We start from the raw sequence: 7,296 nt of genomic DNA on the forward strand, positions 1-7,296 counted from the left end.
CAAATCTCTACTTTCATTCATTTTGGGGCATCTTATTCAATTTTTTTAGCATTTGAAAAAAAAAGTAAGTGTTTTTGAAATAGTATTGAGTAAAAGTTGACACATTCTAGTCTGTGATTATCCATCAACATCCATCCCTTTAATTTTAGTCAAAATAATTCCTAATAATTTCCGCTTTTCTAACTCAAACGCTAGGTTGATTTCCTGTAAAGGAGGTTCATTGACCATAAATTCCAAAAATAACTGTAAAACGGAATTAATTAGCTAGTGTTACATAGTGTTGAAAATGTCAAAAAAGTGACAAACGTCGGAAAAAAGCGTCAGGTGTTAAATTGGACAAAATGTAAGAAAAAGAGAAAAACCTCAACAAAAGTGTTGATTTTCAATATTGACGGGAAGACAACACAAGGGTTAACATTTAGAAGTTAAGGGTTCTGTTAAACAAAGTAAAAAAAAATTGTAGAAAAACCTTCATTGTAAGGTATTGGGGAAAAAAGGATCTAAACTTGGGTATTGTACTGGTGTTAGTATCTAAAATATGTAATTTCATATATTCTCTGCTGCAAAGGAAGTGATGCCATTAACATCTGTGGCAGTAGCGTGTTTGAAATGAGTAGAAGATACTTGGTAGTTGGTATGAGCTTTTTGGTGATGAGATGTGGTGCCGGTTTGTGTTGAGGTGTAACAGTTCATTGGGGTTGATTGTGAGCAGTTGGTTGGGTTGCACGAATGTGATAGTGAACCCAGAGGGACTGGGCCCGCATCTCCAGCTTTAGTCCTTCAGTATGGCTCTCCATTCTCACTGTCGATCCCATCGTCTGCACCCTCCAGTCTTCTGCACTGCTTTGATGGTACGTTCAATCTCGAGTCCTGTCGCTCACTCCTTTTCTTCCTTTCCTGCATTAAATTGGTCCTCTCTATTCTTGTACTCTCTCCCTACACTCCTCGCCTCCTGGATGTGTTACACGTAACACCTTTCTTTCTCCTCTTCCACCTACTCCAATCTCTCCTCATTTCCCATCTTCCTTCTCTTTCATGTCACAGCTTTCATTTTACTTCTTTTCGTGCCCTTGGGTCGTGTCTGTGTTGGATCACAAGGGTAGCGTTTGACTGAGATCAATGACTGTTGAAGATATTTCATTTAAAGTGTCGGACTGAGTTAGGGGAACCTTCGCAGATGAGGATTGTAACGGCCTTGATTGAGACAGCAACGTGTTCTCCCATCAGCATAGATTAGCTCCATTGTCATTTTAGTGGGAAAGTCACGTCTGATTAATTGGACCCTAAGAAATACATGGAGGAACGCCATCTGATGCCCTAACAGATTCATAGTGAGTTTATCTTGAAACTGACTAATCAATAGCTGACTAATCAATAGTTGAATATTCTTCTGCGACATCATGCATTGTTGCAGTGAATCTGGGCTAACCCATAAAAGTCTGCTCTGTTTTGCAAACTACATGCGGATGCTCTCAAAGAGTTGACTGCAAACCATTTTGACACCAGCAAAGAAAAGAAGTCAAAAGTTGTGTGTAATCAAAGAGCAGAGAGTGTACGACACAAACAGCTGCGTCTTCTGTTTTTCAAAGAGGGTAGAGGCTAGCGTGTCTCTGCACACAGAGGGAATAGGGAATAATGAGAGACACAAAGAGAGGGTATGAGGGGCATTATTTGTCACCAGTGAGTGCTCATGGCAGAGAGCTTCATGACACTGATGGCCTGTGAAGCTGCTCTATGAGGATTATGAAGGAACTTGTCATGACAGATAGCGCCCTTCAGCCCGGAGCTGTGGATTCATTCTCAATACGATGAGAGATTGTAATGGTGTTGTGGAAAAGGTAGAGCTACGATTCTTAAAATGAAGTACTCCCCCAGGTGAGGCCACAGTGGAAGGGAATAGGTAAGGGGAAAGGAAGGTGGCTGAGTCAAATTAAACTTAAGCACAGTTTTGACTAGGGCTGCAAGATATGAGGAAATTATGTAACTGCAACTTATTCGGACTGACATTGCAATTAGAGATGTATCGGTATTGCCTCCGATACTGCCTAAAACTCTGGTATCGGGAAGTACTGGAGTTTATGCACTGATCCGATACCCAGTAATGAATAAAAATAAGGAAAATCTACGTTAAAGTAGTCTATGTTCTTTTCCGGTTATTACTGACTGTCAAACTGGATAATAAAAGAATGTTCATTGTTTGTTCATGTTTCACAAAGAGTTTAACCTTAGCCAGACTGACAACAAAGATAGAAATCATATTCCATCCATACAGGGATAGCAGTATACAGCTGTTAAAACATGATAAAATATATGACACACTGGTATCGGATCAGTACTCGGTATCGGCCAATGCGCAAGTTCAAGTATCAGAATCGGTATCAGGAAGCAAAAAATGGGATCTGCCCATCTCTAATTACGATATGATTCACGATATTGGAGGGAATGATCATTTTTGTATCATTTATTTTCATTGAAAAATTGCGATTAATTGCCATTACCCTAGATTCAACTTGTTCGGTCCCAATGCCGAGAGGATACCTGGGCTTTGTATATTGGGGATACCGAGTATCGATCTGATACCAGTGTTTAAAAAGCTATGCCACACCGTGTGGAAGTGACTGGCATCATTCTTTTACAGTACGTGCAGGGCTTGACTTGAACATTGCTTGCCAATCTTCTTGTTTGGTGATACCAACCTTTCTAACAGCTGCTCCAACAACCCACGATTCCACCAGCTCCTTATTGACACCTGCCATAGTTCCACTTTTCCTTGCCACAGCCTCCATCGGCCGGTGTCTCTTCTAACCTTTACTGGTCCAGAGAACCAACAGTGTGTTTTCTTTGCCAGCAGCATCCCACTCCAGATTCACACAATCCCACACATCGACAGTCTGCTGAAAACAGAGCTGTTGAGTGCAAACATGTTCTTTTCGACTGTTGGTCAGCTCTGAGAGAGTAGCTGAGGGGAAGGGGAGGTGGCTCGTTTTTTTAGTTTTGCAGCAAGATTCTTCTCAGGGAATCTAGGGATTTAAACTGCCAATAATACATAATATTGTCCACCACAGTACAGCAATGCTATTGTTTTAATTCAGTTGCAACCAAGAAAAGTGGGGTTGGTCCTCTGTGGCTGGCTGCCTCAGCAGTAACTTTTAGATCTAGCTTGGTTTAAAGTGTCATTGTGTCAATAAAATGCTCTTAAAAAATTCTATTCTCTGGCAAACTGTGGTTTTGATTCAAACCAGCTGAGCCCTCATCGAGTCTGATGTTAACACATTACTGCTGTTGAGAAGTGCTGACTGCAGACGTGTTACATTCCTTCTGATTGACAGGGTCTTTACTTTGATGTCCAAAATGCCAGCGACGTGACGGGAACAAGCTACAGCTGAACGTACACAAGAACAGATGAAACTCGACTTGGAAAGAGATAACAGCCTCCATCATGTGTAGTAGATTCAGTGGGCTAAATGGACCTTCCTTAGTCCTGACTCATGATGATGTGTTAATATGGATCCTTGCCGCTGTGCACCACACAAATGGTGTAAATCTGCATTTTTATGTCATTTTGCTACAAGATTGATAACCCATCAGTTTGAATGTAGCAGTCTGGCAGTAAGGCAAAGAGAAATATAGGCGCTTGGGTCTCATTTACATCTCGTTTATTCATCTCCCCACTCATTTTAAGTTGAGTTTGACATTGAATCGGGTGTGTCTTAAACACAGGATTAAGGAGACTTTGAGTTTGTATTGCACCTTTTTTTTTTTATGCTACCTCTTAGGAGCGAATCCGACATGATGGATGGCATGGCCGTTTAATGATCATGTAGTGGGAAGGCAAGTGCTGAAGCAGGCACATTACATACTAACTGCAGGGAGATGAAGATAGACCTTTGCCAGAAGCCTGCAGCATTCCCATGAAAAGCCTCCACCTCAATTAAAAGACTGATCTGTGGAGTAAAGGGATTGAATCCCTTCTACACCTAAGTAGAAAAAAAAAAAAAAACCTCCCTTGTGACTACACCTTCCTCCTTTTTTTTATTATTACGAGCATGTAGCAGAATTCAGTCTGTTCACTTCAACTCCCTTAGGGTTTGGCACTCTCAGCCTGCTCTCTTAACACATACAGTACATCCATACACCTATTCTAGGAAATGAACGGGGTAATTTACATTTTACAGGGGTCCTCCTTTGTTTCTGCAAGCTTACCCTTTCTTTTGTACATGAGGCACTGTGCTGTCTTCTCTTGGCTAAACTACTCCACATTATAGGCTCTCATCATGTCATCTGGGAGCTTCAGTCACAATTAGAATTACATCTTCATTTGGATCTTTGATATGGTTTGATAAGGGCCCATGAACACATCATGTTACCTATTTGCCTCCTCCTGCTGTCTATCTTTCTCAGTATGTGAAGGTAGCAAAGCCTTAAGACTTGGCGAAGCTCTAATCTGCTCTCAGCATGTTTGTCCATTGCACAATGCAACATGTCATTATTTCAATCAGGAGAGACGTGTTTGCATATATACAAGTAAGGTTTATTGTACAGTTGTACAGCTCAAAATGTACAAAGTCTTTGGCGATTAGACTCCATCGCTTTATGAATATTTCGTATATCTATATAGGGGTAGGGAACCATCCGACCCCCAGATGGAATCTAGACACCAGTGGTGGCGACGAAGGCGCCCGAAGGAGGCTCCGGACCGGTCAGCTGGAGTAGAGGACTGGAGGTGGAAGGGGGGGTGGAGGGTTGCACTCTTTGCCTGCAACAACTGCTGAATAGCACAGAGAGAAACAGAGTTTTTAAAGTAGGGTTGTGACTCTGTGATTGGCCCTTGCCATTTGTGTAACGATTCTGATTGGCTAAGCAGGAAGGTGAACGCCTCCACCAGCTGATTCCATGTAGGAAGAGATCATTGATCAAATTAGGTCTTCCTGAAAGAATTTACGCTGGGCTATATTTAAATCAGGAGAGACTAGTTGCATGTATACGACAATTATATACAGCAAAAAAAAAAGTTAAACTTTTATTAGTATAACAGCTGAATTGATTTACTGACTAAAAGTTAGGTCTTTCTGAAATAATTTACGCTGAGCTACATGAGAGTATTAAATCCTCTCTGTGCCACTAAAGGGTTCTCAGAGCTCCGGCTTTGGGATTGAGTGTGGTATTGTTTGTACGTGCAAGTTTGTATATGAAATTAGTGTGTGTGTGTGTGTGTGTGTGTGTGTGTGTGTGTGTGTGTGTGTGTGTGTGTGTGTGTGTGTGTGTGTGTGTGTGTCTTGGGGAAGATGTGGCCGCAGCCCTGGCCAGGGAATGTTGCTGACATGAAGGGAAGTCAACCGCTTTCTCTCCTCGTACAACAATCGCCATGGCTTCAATCCTACCATCAAAGCGGTGGTGGGTTAGCGCTTGGGGTTAGCCGCGGGTAAACTGAAGTAGACTTGCTTGAACCATGAGCTTTCCAGGGGTTATGTGAGTTCACTTAAGTTCGCAACACCACATGTTAATGTGTCAATGTACATTTGAAAAGGTGAGCTGTGTTGTAGGTGCCAGAGGATGCAAGCCTCTCCTTTTGTGTTCAGAATTGAACAGCTTGAGGCTACATGGAAAATCACTGATCCCACTGCATGTTATACACAAACACACACAAACACACACACAGTCTGTAAAACTGTATACTGTTCAATGGAAGTAAAGAAGGCTACATTTGTTTCAGTAAATGGAGGTAGATGGAATGTAGACTGTCACCCATGGGACAAGGATTGATGGGAAAACGGCCTTATTTCTAGTGGGACACTCTATAATAGGCTGTGTTATGCATAATCAGTGACAATAGACCCAATGAGCATGTTTTAGAGCGTCAAAAGGCAAGATGAGTTTTGTTTGTGGCTTGTGCAGTTTTACAGTGGATGGGCACCCCCTCACCTGAAAATAAGAATTATACCTAAAGTATAAGATTATGCTTACTAAGCGTCAGGAACAACAAGCAATCACACAGCAAAGGCCACAATTTTGATTTGTGAGATTGTTCACAGTGAAACGCAAGTTAGATCCTGGGACAATGTGTGTCATTTGAAACAAAGTTGCGTTACGGGTTTAGTCACGAGAAGGATCTAAGTTGGCTCAGTCCAATTCGATTGGCTTGCTCAAGAATGGGCGTGGCTTAAGCAAATAGAGCGATGAGCACGGAGGAGTGTTGGCCTCCACTCTCACCCTCACTGTCAGACTTGGAGATGGGGGCAGAGGGAGAAATAAACAAAGTAGACCTCAACCATATTGTTTGGAAATTTAAGCAACGTATCTGACATCCATACAAACCTTGCATCCATGAAGTCACTAATAGCTGCTGCAACTCAGGTTTTTAAGTGGGGCTTTATATAATGCGTGGCTTACTGGGCCCATTGACTGTAAAACAATGATTGCAGAAGCAGTGACGTCCCCCCTTGGTTTGTGAACTACTATTTTTAGGCGACCAAAATGCTGCAGTTAAATTTAAAGTGTAAGACCAAACTACAAACAGCGACCCAAAACAAGTTCACTGTTGTTTTTTAAATGTACACAGGGCCGTGGTTAGTATTGCTAATCCTCTGTCCTGATTTAGAGGTTGGCGTGATGCCATGCCCTAAAGCATCCCTATTTTAAAACAAATGGGACCATAATTTACAAAATGAACAGCAGGCTATATTGTAGACTGGCCCAAATCACATTTGATTGGATAAATTAATGCATTCGCCTCTGAGTTCAAGATGAGTTATTCAACGTTTTACAGGAGGAAAAAAGGGAAACTCTTTTTCAATATATTTGCTGATATTAAGATGAGTCCGATTCAGTTCAGCAGCTGATTAACTGATCGATCACATATGTGCACTTTGAATTCAGAGCAACTCGTTGCGATGTTTAATTAACCCTTGTGTTATCTTCCGGTCAAAATTGAGAATCAACACTTTTGTTGACACTTTTTATCAATGTTTTAACTTTTTCTTACACTTTGGTCCCTTCTTTTTAAGTGTTCAACACTACATAACACTAACTTATTAACTTCAGTTTTACAGTTATTGTTGGAATTTATGGTCAAACCTCATTTATAGGAAATTATTCCTAATGTTTGAGTTAGAAAAGAAGAAATTAGGAATCATTAAGAAATTAAAGGAATGTATGTTGATGGATAATCACAGACTGGAATATGTCAACATTTACTCAATACTATTTGGAAACCGCTTCAATTTGTTTTTCAAATGCTCTAAAATTGAATAAGACGCCCCAACAGTGATAAAAGTAGAGATTTGTACTTGCCAAAGA

This window comes from Etheostoma spectabile, chromosome 23 (assembly GCF_008692095.1).
Source record: "Etheostoma spectabile isolate EspeVRDwgs_2016 chromosome 23, UIUC_Espe_1.0, whole genome shotgun sequence".
Classification (NCBI taxonomy): Eukaryota; Metazoa; Chordata; class Actinopteri; order Perciformes; family Percidae; genus Etheostoma; species Etheostoma spectabile.